This window comes from Chiloscyllium plagiosum, chromosome 32 (genome assembly GCF_004010195.1).
Source record: "Chiloscyllium plagiosum isolate BGI_BamShark_2017 chromosome 32, ASM401019v2, whole genome shotgun sequence".
NCBI lineage: Eukaryota > Metazoa > Chordata > Chondrichthyes > Orectolobiformes > Hemiscylliidae > Chiloscyllium > Chiloscyllium plagiosum.
In genome coordinates this window covers 2,095,575-2,112,812 of record NC_057741.1, presented here as the reverse complement: position 1 = coordinate 2,112,812, position 17,238 = coordinate 2,095,575, and positions in this window count along the sequence as shown.

Below are 17,238 nucleotides of genomic sequence, written 5' to 3'. Positions count from 1 at the left end.
AATCTTCTAGAACCCTCCTAGAATTCAGTGAGTTCTGGAATATTTTTCCAGTGCTCATCTATCTCTGCACCCGCTTCTTTTAAAACCCCTGGATGCAGGTCATGAGGTCCAGGTTACTTGTTTGTCTTTAGTCCCATTAGTTTGTTTAATGCTTTGTCCCTAGTGATAGAGACTGTTACAAGACCTCTCTTCTCATTAGCACCTTCCTTACCTTATATCTTTGAGATGTTTACAGTGTTTTCCACCATGAAGAATAATGTAAAATATTAAGTTTAAATTATTTGCCTATTTCTGTTTCCCGTTCCCTAGTTGCATTCCCCAGGTTCCATGGACATTTTGACAATACTTTTTATATACCATAGAAGCCCTTAATGTTTATTTTTATATTTTGTGTTGATTTACTTTCATAATCAATTTTCTCCCCCTTTAATTAGCCTATCAGTCATTCACTGAGCTTTAAAAAAAATTCCCCATCCTCTAGTCAATCATTAGTTTTCACTATTTTATCATAGAGCTGAGCAGCACAGAAGAGGCCCTTTGCTCCATTGAGCTTGCACTGACCTAATTATAGTAATCCCACTTCCCAGCATTTGGCCCAACACCTTGAATTTTATAGCATTTCAAATGCTCGTCCACATACATTTTAAAGTTTGTGAGGTTTCCTACCTCTACTACCCTCCCAGGCAGTGTATTCCAATTCCCACTACCCTCTGGGTGAAAAAGGTTCCTCAGATCCCCTCTAAACCTCTTGGCCTTTAGATTACAATTATAACCCCTTATTATTGACCCTTCAAATAAGGGGAACAGCTACTTCCTATTGACTCTGTCCACACTCCTCATTGTCTTAGATATTTCAATCAGATCCCCCCCTAAGGCTTCTCTGCTCTTTAGCCCCAACATAACCTCCTTACTCTTATAATCTATGCCTCAACTGATCAAAGCTAATGCCCTGTGTAACATATTAACCACTCTACTTACCTGTCCTGATACCTTCAGGACAAGCACCCCAAGATCCCTCTGTTCCTCTGAACTTCCTGGTGTCCTTAAACTTAGCGAGTCTACTACTGTTGGAGGCAGTGCGTTCCACACCCCACTACTCTCTGAGCAAAGAAACTACTTCCGACATCTGTCCTCTATCTGTCGCCCTTCAATTTAAAGCTATGTTCCCTCATGCTAGCCATCACTGTCCAAGGATAAAGGCTTTCACTGTCCGTCCTATCTAATCCTCTGATTATCTTATATGTCTCAATTAAGTCACCTCTCAACCTTCTCTCTAAGGAAAACAGCCTCAAGTCCCTCAGCCATTCCTCATTAGACTTTAGCAGGCAACATCCTAGTAAATCTCCTCTGAGCCCTTTCCAAAGCTTCCACATTTTTCCTATAATGTGGTGACCAGAACTCTACGCAGTACTCCAAGTGCAACCGTACGTGAGTTTTGTACAGCTGCAGCACGACCTTGTGGCTCTGAAATTCAATCTCTCTACCACTAAAAGCTAACACACCATATGCCTTCTTAACAACCCTATCAACCTGAGTGGCAACTTCAGGGATCTATGGACACGTATCCGGACACAGATCTCTCTGCTCATCTACACTACCAAGAATCTTACCATTAGTCTTTATTTCTGTTGCTCCTTCCAAAGTGAATCACCTCACACTTTTCCACATTAGTCTGCATTTGCCACCTCTCAGCCCAGCTCTGCAGCTTATCTATGTCCCTCTGTAACCTGCAAATTCCTTCGGCACTATCCACAATTCCGCCAACCTTAGTAAATGTGTCGATGACACTAACCCATCCTTCTACGCCCTCATTTGGGTCATTTATAAAAATGACAAACGGCAGTGGCACCAAAACAGATCCTTGCTGTACACCACGAGTAACTAAACTCCAGGATGAACATTTCCCATCAACCACCATTCTGTCTTCTTTCAGCTAGCCAATTTCTGATCCAAACCGCGAAATCACCCTCAATCCCATGCCTCCGTATTTTGTGCAATGGCCTACCATTGGGAAATCTTATCAAACGTCGTACTGAAATCCAAATGCACCACATCAACTGCTTTACCCTCATCCACCTGTTTGGTTACCACCTCAAAGAACTTAACTGTGAGTCATGACCTATCCTTCACAAAACCATGTTGAGTATCCCTAATCAACTTATTCCTCTCTAAATGATGATAAATCCTATCTCTTAAAATCTTTTCCAACACTTTACCCACAACCAAAGTAAAGCTCACTAGTCTATAATTACCAGGGTTGTCTCTATTCCCCTTCTTGAACAAAGGGACAACATTTGCTATCTTCCAGTCCTCTGGCACTATTCCTGTAGAAAATGATGACATAAAGGTCAAAGCCAAAGGCTCAGCGATGATCTTCCTGGCTTCCAGGAGAACCCTAGGATAAATCCCATTCAGCCCAGGGAACCTATCTATTTTCACACTTTCCAGAACTGCTAACACCATCTTCTTGTGAACCTCAATCCCACCTATTCTAGTAGCCTGTATCTCAGTATTGTCCTTGACAACATTGTCTTTTTCCAGTGTGAATACTGACAAAAAAAATTCATTTAGTGCTTCCCCATCTCCTCGGACTCCATGCACAACTTCCCACTACTATCCTTGATTGGCCCTAATCTTACTCTAGTCACTCTCTTATTCATGATATACCTACAGAAAGCTTTAGGGTTTTCCTTGATCCTATCTGCCAATGATGTCTCATGTCCCCTCCTGCCAATGATTTCTCATGTCCCCTCCTGCCAATGATTTCTCATGTCCCCTCCTGCCAATGATTTCTCATGTCCCCTCCTGCCAATGATTTCTCATGTCCCCTCCTGCCAATGATTTCTCATGTCCCCTCCTGCCAATGATTTCTCATGTCCCCTCCTGCCAATGATTTCTCATGTCCCCTCCTGCCAATGATTTCTCATGTCCCCTCCTGCCAATGATTTCTCATGTCCCCTCCTGCCAATGATTTCTCATGTCCCCTCCTGCCAATGATTTCTCATGTCCCCTCCTGCCAATGATTTCTCATGTCCCCTCCTGCCAATGATTTCTCATGTCCCCTCCTGCCAATGATTTCTCATGTCCCCTCCTGCCAATGATTTCTCATGTCCCCTCCTGCCTCTTCTTAGCTATCTCTTTAGGTCTTTCCTGGCTAACCTGTAATACTCAAGCGCCCTAACCAAACCTTAGTGTCTCATCCTAACATAAGTCGCCTTCTTCCTCTTGACAAAAGATTCAACTTCTTTAGTAAACCATGGCTTCCCCGTTCAACCACTTCCTCCCTGCCTGACAGGTGCATACCTATCAAGGATACCCAGTAGCTGTTCCTTGAATAAGCTCCACATTTCAATTGTGCCCATTCTTGCAGTTTCCTTCCCCATCCTACGCATTCTAAATCTTGCCTAATGGCATCGTAATTGCCTCTCCCCCAGCAGTATATACCTATTCCTTTCCATCACTAAACATAACTGAATTGTGGAGAAAGTGAGGACTGCAGATGCTGGAGATCAGAGCTGAAAAATGTGTTGCTGGAAAAGCGCAGCAGGTCAGGCAGCATCCAAGGAGCAGGAGAATCGACGTTTCGGGCATAAGACCTTCTTCAGGAATCAGGAGAATCGACGCTTCGGGCATAAGCCCTTCTTCAGGAATGGAGAATCGACGCTTCGGGCATAAGCCCTTCTTCAGGAATGGAGAATCGACGTTTCGGGCATAAGCCCTTCTTAACAAATCGGAGAATCGACGTTTCGGGCTTCCGATTCCGAAGAAGGGCTTATGCCCGAAACGTCGATTCTCCATTCCTGAAGAAGGGCTTATGCCCGAAACGTCGATTCTCCTGCTCCTTGGATGCTGCCTGACCTGCTGTGCTTTTCCAGCAACACATTTTTCATAACTGAATTGTGGTCACTATCACTAAAGTGCTCACCTACCTCCAAATGTAACACTTGGCCTGGTTCATTACCTAGTACCAAATCCAATGTGGCTTTGCCTCTTATTGGCCTGTCTACATACTGTGTCAGTAAACCATCCTGCACATGTTGGACAAAAACTGACCCATCTGATGTACTCGAAATATAGTATTTGGAAAGTTAAAGTCTCCCATAAAACTACCTTGCTATTCTCACTCTTATCCAGGGTGACCTCTCCTTTCCTGTTTCTAACCTCAGCCGTTACTACCTCAGTAGATGAGTCCTCAAACATTCTTTCTGCCACTGTAATACTGTTCTTGACTAACAATGCCAGACCGGGCCCTCCTTTATTATCTTCTCTATTTTTACTGAAACATCTAAATCCCAGAACCTGCAACAACCATTCTTGTCCCTGCTTTATCCATGTCTCTGAAATGGCCACAGCATCGAAGTCCCAGGTACCAACCCATGCTTCAGGTTCACCCACCTTATTCCGGATGCTCCTAGCATTGAAGTAGACACACTTCAAACCACCTTCCTGCTTACTGGTGAACTCTTGCAACCTTGAAACCTCATTTCTGAACTCACTGCTTTCAACCTCCTGGACACTGGAAGTATAATTTAGGTTCCCTGCTGAATTAGTTTAGACCCACCTGAAAAGCATGAGCAAATCTACCCCCCCCCCCCCCCCCCGGGATATTGGTACCTCTCTGGTGTAGACCATCATGTTGGCAAAGGTCCCACCTACTCCAGAATGAGCGTCAATTATCCAGGTATCTGAAACCCACCCTCCTGCACCATCCCTGTAGCCATGTTCAACTTCTTTCTCTCCCTCTCCCTCTTCCTCTCCTCGCTAGCTCAAACCAGAGCAACAAACCACAGATAACAAGTCTGCTTATTCTTGCATTATGCTTCCATCTTAGCTCCCTAAATTCATGCCTTAAATCCCCATCTCTTTTCCTACCTATGTCATTGGTGCCTATGTGCATCATGACTTGGGGCTGTTCCCTCTCTCTCCCTCTCTCAATGATCCCGAAAACACAATCTAAGACATCACGAACCTTGACACCTGGGGAAGCAACACACCAACCGTGAGTCTGTCTCATTCCTACAGAACTTACTATCTGTCCGTCTAACTATAGAGTCCCCAATGACTAATGCTCTGCACATTTTCCCCCTTCCCTTCGGAGCAACAGGGACCCACTCTGTGCCAGAGGCCTGTGCCTCATGGCTTACCGCTGGTAAGTCATCCCTCCCCAACAGTATCCACAATGATGTACTTGTTATTGAAGGGAACGGTCACAGGGTTCTCTGCACTGCCTGCCGGTTACCTTTCTGTCCCTAACTGACACCCATCTGCCTCTTTCTTGCACCTGAGACGTGACTACCTCCCTGTCACTCCTCTCAATAACCTCCTCCACCTCCCAAGTGATCCGAAGTTCATCCAGTTCCCGCTCTAGTTCCTAACGTGGTTTCTGAGGAGCTGGAGTTGGGTGCACTTCCTGCAGACGCACTAGTGATGACCCTTACCTCCCATGCAGGAGGAACATTCAACTGCCCTAACTGCCATTCCCGCTATTCTAAATTCCCAAAGAGACTGTAGAAAAATAAAGAATTTTTTAAAAAAACTAGTTACCTTACTAATCCGCCACACATAACCTTTATTTTGGATAGAGGAGGAGGATGGGTTGGAGACACTATCTGGGTAAAGTTTCAGGTAACGCAACCACCGAAAAATATTACTTAACTTACTCAGCAGTCCCGTGTCCACTCCTGCCCAATGTGCACTCTGCCTATTTACGAGGTACATTTTTTAAAATCGGTAATTCACCTTCCCATCACCTCCTTCCCCCCCCCGATCAACACTCTGCCTCTTCCTGCTGCTGAAACAAATGGAGGGCCCCCTGATGGTCAAGGTAAGTTTTTAAATCAGTGATTCACCTTCCCGTCAGCCCTTAGGTGATGCCGGGGTCAAGATCAAAATAGTGATGGAAAAGCACAGCAGGTCAGGCAGCATCTGAGGAGCAGGAAAATCGATATTTTGGGCAGGAGCCCTTCATCAGCAAAAGCCACTCCTGATGAAGGGCTCCTGCCCAAAACGTCAATTTTCCTGCTCCTCCGATGTTGCCTGACCTGCTGTGCTTTTTCAGCATTACTCTAATCTTGACTCCAATTTCCAGCATCTACAGTCCTCACTTTCACCCTGGTTGATGCCCCTCCCCCACTCTTCCTGCTGCTGAAACAAAAATGTACTTCTTCCAAAATACTTCATGTCACATTTTTCAGTGTTAAAACCCCATCTGTCCAACATATCTATGTCTTCCTGTAACCTAACAGCATAACTTTGTACACCTTAGTTTTTATTTGGAACCTGTCCTGAAACATATTTGTTAATCACAGATGGTTCCTCTTTCTCATTATGACTCAAATGAATTCCTGCTTAGCATTATGAAATATCTTGTTAAATGTCTGCCACTGATCACCTACTCAGTTATCTACTTCCATCTTACTTTAGACAACTCTTTCTTCATATCTGTGTAATTGCCCTTATTTAAGTTGAAAACACTGGTTTGAGAGCAGAGTTGCTCTACCCTAAATTGCATTTGACTAAACAGGTAAACTACTGATCAGATAATTCACCTATAACACAGTAGGTGTGTTCCCATGCGACGTTGTGTTATAAAATGTGCAATAGATATAATGAGCCCGATGAGAAAAACAAGGTTAGGGCGAACACCACAAATATCAGTAAAAATCTAAACAAAAATTAACCTATCACAAAATGATAGCACCCTCTAAGTAAATTTTCAAATCATTTTTCAATGAAATAAAATAGTAAATTTAACACAACACTTTAAGGGATTTCTGAATTAAATAACATCCCATCCGAAATTTGCTGGCGCAGGCCTGGCTGCTGAATTCAATGCTATTTAAATACTATCGTGGCTTCTCTTTCATTTCCAGCTAAGAAGTCACTTCATAATCCAGATAAAGACATTCAAACAATGGGATTTCTCCCCAACAAACATATTCCCAAAAACATTTCCAAAGAGGAAAGAAAAAAAGTAGGACGTTTTCTTTTGGTGAGAGTAAAATCGTTCTTTTGAGGAGGTGGTTGAAGGGCTGCGGTGCTCTGAACAGTTAGAGGTTTTGATAGGTGTCAGGTTTCGGAGAAAACGAGAGGCTGGGACTCTCAGATCCTAATCTTCCCCCACCCCCACCTTACAAATGGAGACTGGGTGAAGTTGGATCATGGATGATGGATCGTGTATAACTTGGGACTTGGTGGTCGCTGATGGTCTGTTCTTAGTTTCATACCTCCTCTTTCCGTACACACTTGTAAAGTTGCCATGTGTTAAAGCTTCAGATTAGCCAGCAACTGAGCCTCTGCTTGACAAAAAGGGCCCTGTTTATTCTCCAATACCCGCTGGACGTCACTGTATTCGCATCTTCTTTCGCCCCTCTCACTCGCTAGTTGTTCCTCTCTCCCCGCTCCTCGCCCCCACACAACCCCCAACTCCGTATGTGATCCCTGTAAACACTCCAGCGTGGTATGGTATTACCCTTTTATAACAATTAAATTGCTAGCTGTGGGAGCAGGTTTGAGGTGTTCACTTTGTTATTCTCACTGATGGAAGCAAATGAAACTACCTTTGTTGCAGATAGAAGCAAATAAAGTACACACACAGACGACCACCTGGTGCAATAGATGCGCTAGCAGAATAGGCCTGGGCCGGCTGGTAATACAAAGGACGGAAATGCGCAATAACAAACAGGAGCTTTATTTTTTAAAAGTCCACAATTCACAAATCACGTCACAGCCGAACCATGTTTATGAAAGGCACGTTATGGAAGAACCAGCTGTACTGTGATCTCTATCCCCTTGAAGATCCTCAAGTGTGAGATCTCTTATTAACCCTCCTTCATAACAAATTATTGGGCCAAAAAATAGCCTGTTCCCTAGTTGTGCCAACCTTACCCATTTAGAATCCCTACAGTGTGGAAACAGGCCCTTCGGCCCCACAAGTCCACACCGACCCTCCAAACTGTAATGCACCCAGACCCATTCCTCTACCTGATATTTACCCCTGACTAAAGCACCTAATCTACACATCCCTGAACACTATGGGCAATTTGGCATGGCCAATTCACCTAGCCTGCACAACTTTGGATTGTGGGAGGAAACCAGAGCACTCGGAGAAAACTCACGCAGACACGGGGAGAATGTGCAAACTCCACACAGACAGTCACCCAAGGCTGGAATCGAACCCGGGATTTTCTTTTAGAAAAGGCCTAATCATTCCCAAGGTCTGTCATAGATTTAGAATCCCAACAGTGTGGAAACAGGCTCTTTGGCTGATTTGATTTGTCAATATGCAAATTAAGATCATCCATGACATTTGTGGTGCCTCTCTTACATGCCTCCATTATTTTCTGATTTATACTTTGTCCTATAACTCTTCAGTTGCCCGTAGATGATTCCCCTGTGTGATTTCTGTTCTTTGCTCTTCTTTATTTCCAACCAAACTGATTTCATATCATGATCTACGACACTGATGTCATAACTCAACTCTGCTTCCTTTTTAGCAATGCTACCTCATCACGTTTTTTTGCCAATTCTTCTGGAAGGTTGAGATCCCAGTCCTGGGCACCTGGCAGCCATGTCCCTGCTATGAAATTGTACTCCTTTATTTCCATTTGTGCCATCATCTCATCTGAATTGCTAGAAATACTGTGTGCATTTATATAAAAAGGGTCAAACCTTGACTTATATCATTATTAGTTATTCTGGTACGAATTTTTGCTGCACTCTTCCACTTGCGTTTCTGCTCCTTGTCACACTTTGATTATCTTCACTACCTTGCACCGCCTTTTGTCCTTTTTCTTTTTGATTTTTAAAATTTCCTTCGTATGAACATTCCTCTCATTAATTAGTTTAAAGCCCTATCTACACAGTTATACGGTTCAAATGAAGTCCATCCCAACAGTTCACCCCCCACCCGCCTGCAGATGCTAGTGTCGGATGAATCAGAACACATTTCTCCCACACCAATATTTTAGCCACAAATTTACCTCTCTCTCTGACTTACCATATGCCAATTTGCAAGCAGCTTAGATGATAATCTGTAGATTATTACCTGTGTGGTTCTGCCTTTTAATGTAGTCCAAATCTGCTTGTAATCCTTTTAAAATAATCTTTCTTTTTACCTCTGTCATTGGTACTCACCTTCCCCTTCCCTTCAGTCTAGAAGATATGTCCTAAACTTTGGCACCAGGCAGGCAATATAGCTCTCTGGATTCTCTGTATATTTTGCAGAGAACAGTATCTATTCTCTCATCCATGCTATCACCTATTATTACTATATTTTTCTGTCCAAGTGACATTGGTCATGTCTGTGCAGGAAGTTTATTTCCAAAGGCAAAGCTAGAACTATGAATAAAATGCAGTTGACCATTAAGACAACGCAGCACAGCAACATAAGTAGCAAGGATAGTGCTAAGAAGGTACTCAAATACAATTAAGTTCAGAATCGATGAAATGAAAAGCAAATTTCAGAGTTGTCTATATTGTCATAAACCATATTGCTTCCAACAAGACAGCCGGAAGCTTTACAGCTTTTGGAATCATATGTCTCCAAAAGCAGGTTGATGCACCTCCAAAATTAAAATCAAAACAGGAGCCAATGCCAACATGTTGCCATAATGCATTCTCAAAGACATGTTCTCTAGCAAGTGGTAATCCATGTTACAGCTGGTGAGAGTCCATCTCAGCATGTAATGGATCACTAATTATTTACAATGGCAGAAACATACAGCAGAGCTAATATACATGCTCACTTTGGCTTTCTGAAATCTTCAACTGGTAGATACTAACAGTTTGGCATGATAACACTACTAAAAGAACAGATGACAGTAGTCACTATTTATGAGTATTAAACCACACCTATTGTGGTGAAAAACACTTCGCATGGCAAAATCAAATTATTCAACAATCTGCAAGAATATAACTTTGAAGTATAATGTAAGCCAGGTACCAGAATGATTACAGCTGACATGCTGAGTAGATTATCCAACCCACAAAGATGAAGATATTCTTCTTGATTTACACATGGATGCTTTCCACTGAGGTTGAAAAATTCTCAATGTTAATCTGTTTAACTTTTGTCAGAGCCAATGTGAACAATTGCAGTCTGCAACTGCTGAAGATGAGCTACTGCAAGAGTTGCAAAAGATTATTATTTATTATTGTTATTATTATAATCCTGATTGTGTTAAAAACATTCCTGAGCTGTTATGTTCATTTTGGCCCTACAGAGATGAAGTTAGCATATCACAGCAAGTTATTTTCAAGGGCAAACAAATCTTAATACTAAAAACATTAGACAACGATATTATGTTCATGTTTCACCTGAGATGCATTAATATTGAATGCACAAGATAGTGAGCATGTGAATGTTTGTACTGGCCAGGAATAAATCAGATATTCAACCAATTTGTGATTGCATGCAAAATATATCAATTGATTCAACTCCAGCAGTGGGGGAACCTTCTACATTCACATGAAGGCCCATCCACTCCTCAGATGAAAGTAGAAAGAAATCTATTAACAGACCATGGCAAAGATTACATCCTTGTGATGGATTAATTCTTCAAATATTACATTGTTCAATGACCTTGCAACCTAATGAGCACAACTGTCACTGACATGCTGATTGCTAATTTCAGTTTATTTGGTGTACTGGAGCAGGTAATGTCTGACAATGGACTGCATTTCACTGGCAAATCACTTCAAGGCATGTTCCAAGTGGAGAGACCATATCATGGCGTTACCCTGACTGTATCAGGTCAATGATCATGTGTCGAGCAACAAAACAAGATTTTTGCATTGTGTTCCTATATTCTTGTCCAGTACAACAGGAATTACCATTCTCCAGCAGGATTTATGCTTAAAAGGCATTTGTGAATAACCTTGACCAGCATCCAATTATGTAACTGTTTTAAGACACAGGATTTCCTCCTTCAAAGACAAAGGTGGTTAAAGGCAATACACAATGAGAGAGAGCGTGTAGAGAACTAGCAAGTTTTGAGAAAATTTGCAGCTCAGGTTGAGGTTCTGGATGTAAGTTTGCTCACTCTGCCTGTGAGATCCTTTATGCACGCCTGGACTCTCTGCCACACCACACGCTGCCCTTGAAGCGGCTGCGGGGGGACGAGACTGTCATACACCTCCTTCTGGAATGTGCCTATGCAGAGAAATTCTGGAGAGGAATGCAGTGGTGTTTGTCGAGGTTCGTCCTGAGCAGCGCCGTGACGTGGGGCTCCGTGCTCTACTGTCTGTTCCCCAGGACGCACACCGAGCCGAACATCAACTGTGCCTGGAGGAACATCAACTCGGTAAAGGACGCTCTCTGGGCGGTCCAAAACCTGTTGATCTTCCAGCTGAAGGAGTTGACCCCAACTGAGTGTTGCAGATTGGCACATTCCAAGGTCGAGGACTACGTGTTGAGGGACCCGCTGAAGCTTGGGGCAGCTGCCGCCAAGGCACGGTGGGGAAAGACCACCGTGTAACATCTGCCTGCCTAAGCACAGGGGGCCGACGCAGTAAGAGGGCTCCGCTGACCCCCCATCTAAATATGTGGATAGTAATCATACAGACCTGTATATATGAATGATTGCTCTGTCTCTGTATGCAAAGAAACGGAATGTTTACAGATGTATGGCATGACCAATTGTACAGATCATCAAAATATTTTATGAATAAAGTATATTTTTGAAATAAAAAATATGTAAGTTTGCTCGCTGAGCTGGAAGGTTCGTTTTCAGACCTTTCGTCACCCATACTAGAAAACATAATCAGTGAGCCTCCAGTGAAGCACTGGTGTTATGATCCACTTTCTTGTTATGTGTTTAGATTTCCTTGGGTTAGTGATATCATTTTCTGTTGTTTTTCTCTGAAGGTGATAAATGGGGTCCATGTCGATGTGTTAAGAACAAAGAGAACAAAAAAAATTTACAGCCCAGGAACAGGCCTGAGCCAATCCAAATCCACTGTCTAAATCTATCGCCCAATTCCTAAGCATCTGTATCCCTCTGCTCCCCACCTACTCATGCACCTGTCCACACGCACCTTAAATGAATCTACCATGCCTGCCTCTACTACCTGTGCTGGCAACACGTTCCAGGCACCTACCACCCTCTGCCGCACATATCCCCCTTTCACCTTGAACGCGTGAACTCTAGTTATTAAATCTCTCACTCTGGGAGAAAGCTTATCTCTATCTACCTGTCTTTACCCTTCATGACTTTGTAGACATCAATCAGGTCCCACCTCAATCTCGTTTTTTCTAATGAAAACAATCCTAACCTATTCAACCTCTCTTCATAGCTAGCGCCATACCAGGCAACATCCTTGTAAACCTTCTCTGCGCCCTCTCCAAAGCATCCACACCCTTTTGGAAATGTGGCGATGAGAACTGTACACAGTATTCTAAGTATGGCAGAACCAATCTCTTGTACAATTTTAACATGACCTGCCAGCTCCTCTACTCAATACCCCGTCTGATGAAGGCAACCGTATCATATGCCTTCTTGACCACTCTATGCACCTGTGCAGCCACCTTCAGGGACCTGAACTCCCAGATCTCTCTGCTCATCAACTTTTCCCAAGGCTCTTCTGTTTACAGGTCTAGAATTAGACTTCCCAAAATCCATCGAAACACATCACATTTGCCTGGATTGAATTCCACCTACTACTTCTCTGCCCAACTCTCCAGTCTATCTATATTCTCCTGTATTCTTTGACAGTCCCCCATACTATCTACTACTCCACCAATCTTCATATCATCTGCAAGCTTACTGATCTGACCAATAGTGCCCTCTTCCAGATCATTTATATAAATCACAAACAACAGTGGCCCCAACACTGACCCCTGTGGAACACAACTGATCACCTTTCTGCATTTCGAGAAACTCCCTTCAACTCTGTCTCCTGTTGCTCAACCGGTTCTTTATCCACCTAGCTAGAACACCCTGCACACCATGTGACTTCACTTTCTCCATTAGTTTACCATGGGGAGCCTTATCAAACGCCTTACTAAAGTCCATGTATGTGACATCTACAGCCCTCCTTCATCTATCAACTTGGTCACCTCCTCCAAGAATTCTATTAAATTGGTAAGGCACGATCTCCCCCACATAAAACCATGTTGCCTATCACTGATAAGCCCATTCTTTTCCAAATATAAATAGATTTTATCCCTCAGTATCTTCCCCAGCAACTTTCCCACATTGACATCAGGCTCACTGGTCTGTAGTTACCTGGAATATCCCTACTACCGTTCTTGTACAGGGGGACAGCATGTACAACCCTCCAGTCCTCCGGCACCTCACCTGTGTTTAAGGATGCTACAAAGATATCTGTCAGGGCCCCAGCTATTTCCTCTCTTGCCTCCCTCAGTAACCTGGGATAGATCCCATCTGGTCCTGGGGATTTGTCCACCTTAATATCCTTTAGCCTACCCAACACATCTTCCCTCCTTATGTCAACATGATCCAGAGTAAACAAATTTCTATCTCTAATCTCAACATGTCCCTCTCCTCAGTGAACACAGATGCAAAGTAATCATTGAGAATCTCACCCATTTTCTCAGGTTCAACACACTACCTCCCTTCCTTATTCTTTAGTGGACTAACCCTTTCTCTAGTTACCCTCTTGCTTCTTATATAAGAATAAAAGGCTTTGGGATTCTCCTTAATTCTGCTCACTAAAGATATTTCATGACCCCTTTTAGCCTGCTTGATTCCTCGTTTAAGATTGGTCCTACTCTCTTGATATTCCTCCAAGGCCCATTCTGTTCTTAGCTGCCTGGACCTTATGTACGCTTCCCTTTTCCTCTTGGCTAGTCACAAGATTTCTCCTGTAATCCACGTTTTATGAATCTTGTTTTTCCTATCCCTTGATTTCAAAGGGACATGCCTATCCTGCAATATCTTCAAACTATCTTTGAAAGTCTCCCACATATCAAATGTAGACTACATATCCAACAGACACTGCCAGAGCCAAATATTTTGGCCTAAGCCGCCTCCCCTCCAATCCCATGTTGGTGTTATCTTATCACAATAACATTGCAGCTGTTGATATCATCAGCACAGACTGTGAGTTGTCATTAGGAAGCTCAGTTCAGTTGTTATTCCTATCATTCATGCAAGGAAGTTGAACAGCTCATTAAACACCAAATCCTTTGCTGCATGTGAGGGGCATGGATAGGATAAATAGACAATCGTTTTCCTGGGGCGGGGAGTCCAGAACTAGAGGGTATAGGTTTAGGGTAAGAGGAAAAGGATATAAAAGGGACCTAAGGGGCAACTTCTTCACGCAGAGGATGGTAAGCGTATGGAATGAGCTGCCAGAGGATGTGGTGGAGGCTAGTACAACTGCAACATTTAAAAAGTATTTGAATGGGCATATGAATAGGAAGGGTTTGGAGGGATATGGGCTGCGTGCTGGCAGGTGGGACTAGATTGAGTTAGGATATCTGGTTGGCATGGACGGGTTGGACAGAAGGGTCTGTTTCTGTGCTGTACATCTCTATGACTCTATCTAACATTACATTTTTGACGGTAGGTGGACATCTAAGTGGAGGAATGACATCAGACACTTTTTGAATTGAGTGCTTCTGTTTTAGTGAGACACTACCTAAGGGTCAACAATCAGAATTTGAATCTGATGTTCTGACAGGACTGGCACTTTAAGATCCAAATTGGTGCCTGTGTGTCCAGTACACCATGGGACCATAAGATATAGGAGCAGAATTAGGCCATTCAGCCAATTGAGTCTGCTCTGCTATTCAATCAGGACTGGTGTGTTTCTCAATTACACTCTCCTGCCTTCTTCCTGTTAGCCCTGATCACTTTACAAACAAAACCCTTTCTACCTCTGTCTTCAATACACTTTACTTGGCTTCCACAACTTTCTGTGGCAATGAGTTCCACAGGTTCACTACCCTCCGGCTCAGGAAATTCCTCCTTAACTCAGTTCTAAAGGGTTGGGCCTTCATGCTATACCTTCAGGTTGTAGTCTTTCCTACTAGTGGAATCATCTTCTCTATGTCCATTCTGTTCAGACCTTACAGTATTCTGTAAATGTTAATGAGATCCCCCCTCAACCTTCTAAACTCTGTCATGCACAGACCCAGAGTCCTCAATCGCTCCACATATCACAAGCCCTTCATCTGAAGGATCATTCTTGTAAACTGTCTCTGGACCCCCTTCCTTAGATATTAGTTCTATTACACTTGCTTCTGAAGGCACTGTCTAACTGCCTTATCAACAACTTAATTTGTTATCTTGACCTCAAAAAAAAAACAAGATGGCATTTGTCACAGCAAGATGATCTGAGAAAAAAAATAAGAGATTAGCTTTTGCCATTCTTCTTTTGAGATTAAAGGTAAGATACTATGATGCCATCTTTCTCATAAAGATATATTTGTTACATGAACAATTTAACTTTGTACCTCTAAGAACTTTATATTTCCTTACAATTCCTCCTACATGCAGAATCACAGAATTGTAATGGTGCAGTGAGAGGCTATTCAGTTCACCATAACTGCACTGGCTCTCCAAAAGAGCATCATGACATTCTCCTCCTATTTCAACATCGCATGCATGTTATTTGTATTCAAATAAACATTTAGTGTCCTCTTAAAATCCTCAATTGAACTTGCCTCCATTACACTTTCAGGTAGTACATTCCAGACCTAAACTAATCACTGGTGTGAAAATGTTTTTTATATGCTTTGCATTTGCTTCTCTTGTGGAATACCTTAAATCTGTGTCCTCTTGTTCTTGATCCTTTAATGACTGATAACAGTTTCTCCCTATTCACTGTGTCCAGTCTCCTCACAATTTTGAAAACTTCCATCAAATCTCCTCTTAGCCTTCTTCTCGCCAAGGAATACAGTTCCACCTTCTCCAGTCCATTTTAGCATAATCTCTTTGATATTAGTGTAGAGTACAAAAGCAATGAAGTCTAGAGCACTGTATGCTTTGTCCAACGACCTTGTTATCTTTATTGACTTATACACATATACACGTAGGTCTTGATGCTCCTGCAAACCCTTTAGAGTATATAACACATTTTATTTTACACTAACTTTTTTTTTCTATGAAAACATATCACCTCTCATTTTTGTACATTGAGCTCCATCTGTCACTTACCTCCCATTCCATTAATTTATCAATGTCCTTTTATAATTTCCTCCTCGTGTTTTAAAATTCTGACATTTTATAGCATCCCCTAACTTCAAAGTTGTTTCCTGTGCACCAAGTAGACCAATACACTGAAGTTTAAATCATTAATATCTATCAGGAAAAGCAAGGGAAGCAATACCGATTTCTGGGGAACCGCAGTACAAATTTACTGAAATATTATTAATTAACTATTACAATTTTGCAGTTTCCCATCACTCATAGAGTCATAGAGTCATTGAGACATACAGCATGGAAACAGACCCTTCGGTCCAACTCGTCCATGTCGACCAGGTATTCCAATCCAATCTAGTCCTAACTGCCAGCACCTGGCCCATATCCCTCCATACCTCTTGCTGAGATATTTGTACCATCGATAGTCACAGGTGAGGTGCCGGAAGACTGGAGGTTGGCAAACTTACTGCCACTGTTTAAGAATGGTGGTAAAGACAAGCCAGGGAACTATTGACCGGTGAGCCTGACCTCAGTGGTGGGCAAGTTGATGGAGGGAATCCTGAGGGACAGGATATACATGTATTTGGAAAGGCAAGGACTGATTCGGGATAGACAACATGACTTTGTGCATGGGAAATCATGTCTCACAAACTTGATTGAAGAAGTAAAAAAGAAGATTGATGAGTGCAGAGCAGTAGATGTGATCTATATGGACTTCAGTAAGGCTTTCGACAAGGTTCCCCCATGGGAGACTGAACTGCCTCTTCGTCGGATCGTTCAGGACACTACCCACGCCCTCCACCTCCTCCATGATTTTCGCTTCCCCGGTCCCCAACACCTCATCTTCACCATGGACATCCAGTCCCTATACGCCTCCATCCCCCATCACGAAGGCCTCAAAACCCTCCGCTTCTTCCTTTCCCGCTGTACCAACCAGTACCCTTCCATTGACACCTTTCTTCGACTGACTGAACTGGTCCTCACTCTGAACAACTACCCTTCCATGACACCTTTCTTCGACTGACTGAACTGGTCCTCACTCTGAACAACTTCTCTTTCCAATCCTCCCACTTCCTCCAAACCAAAGGAGTAGCTATGGGCACCCGCATGGGCCCCAGCTATGCCTGCT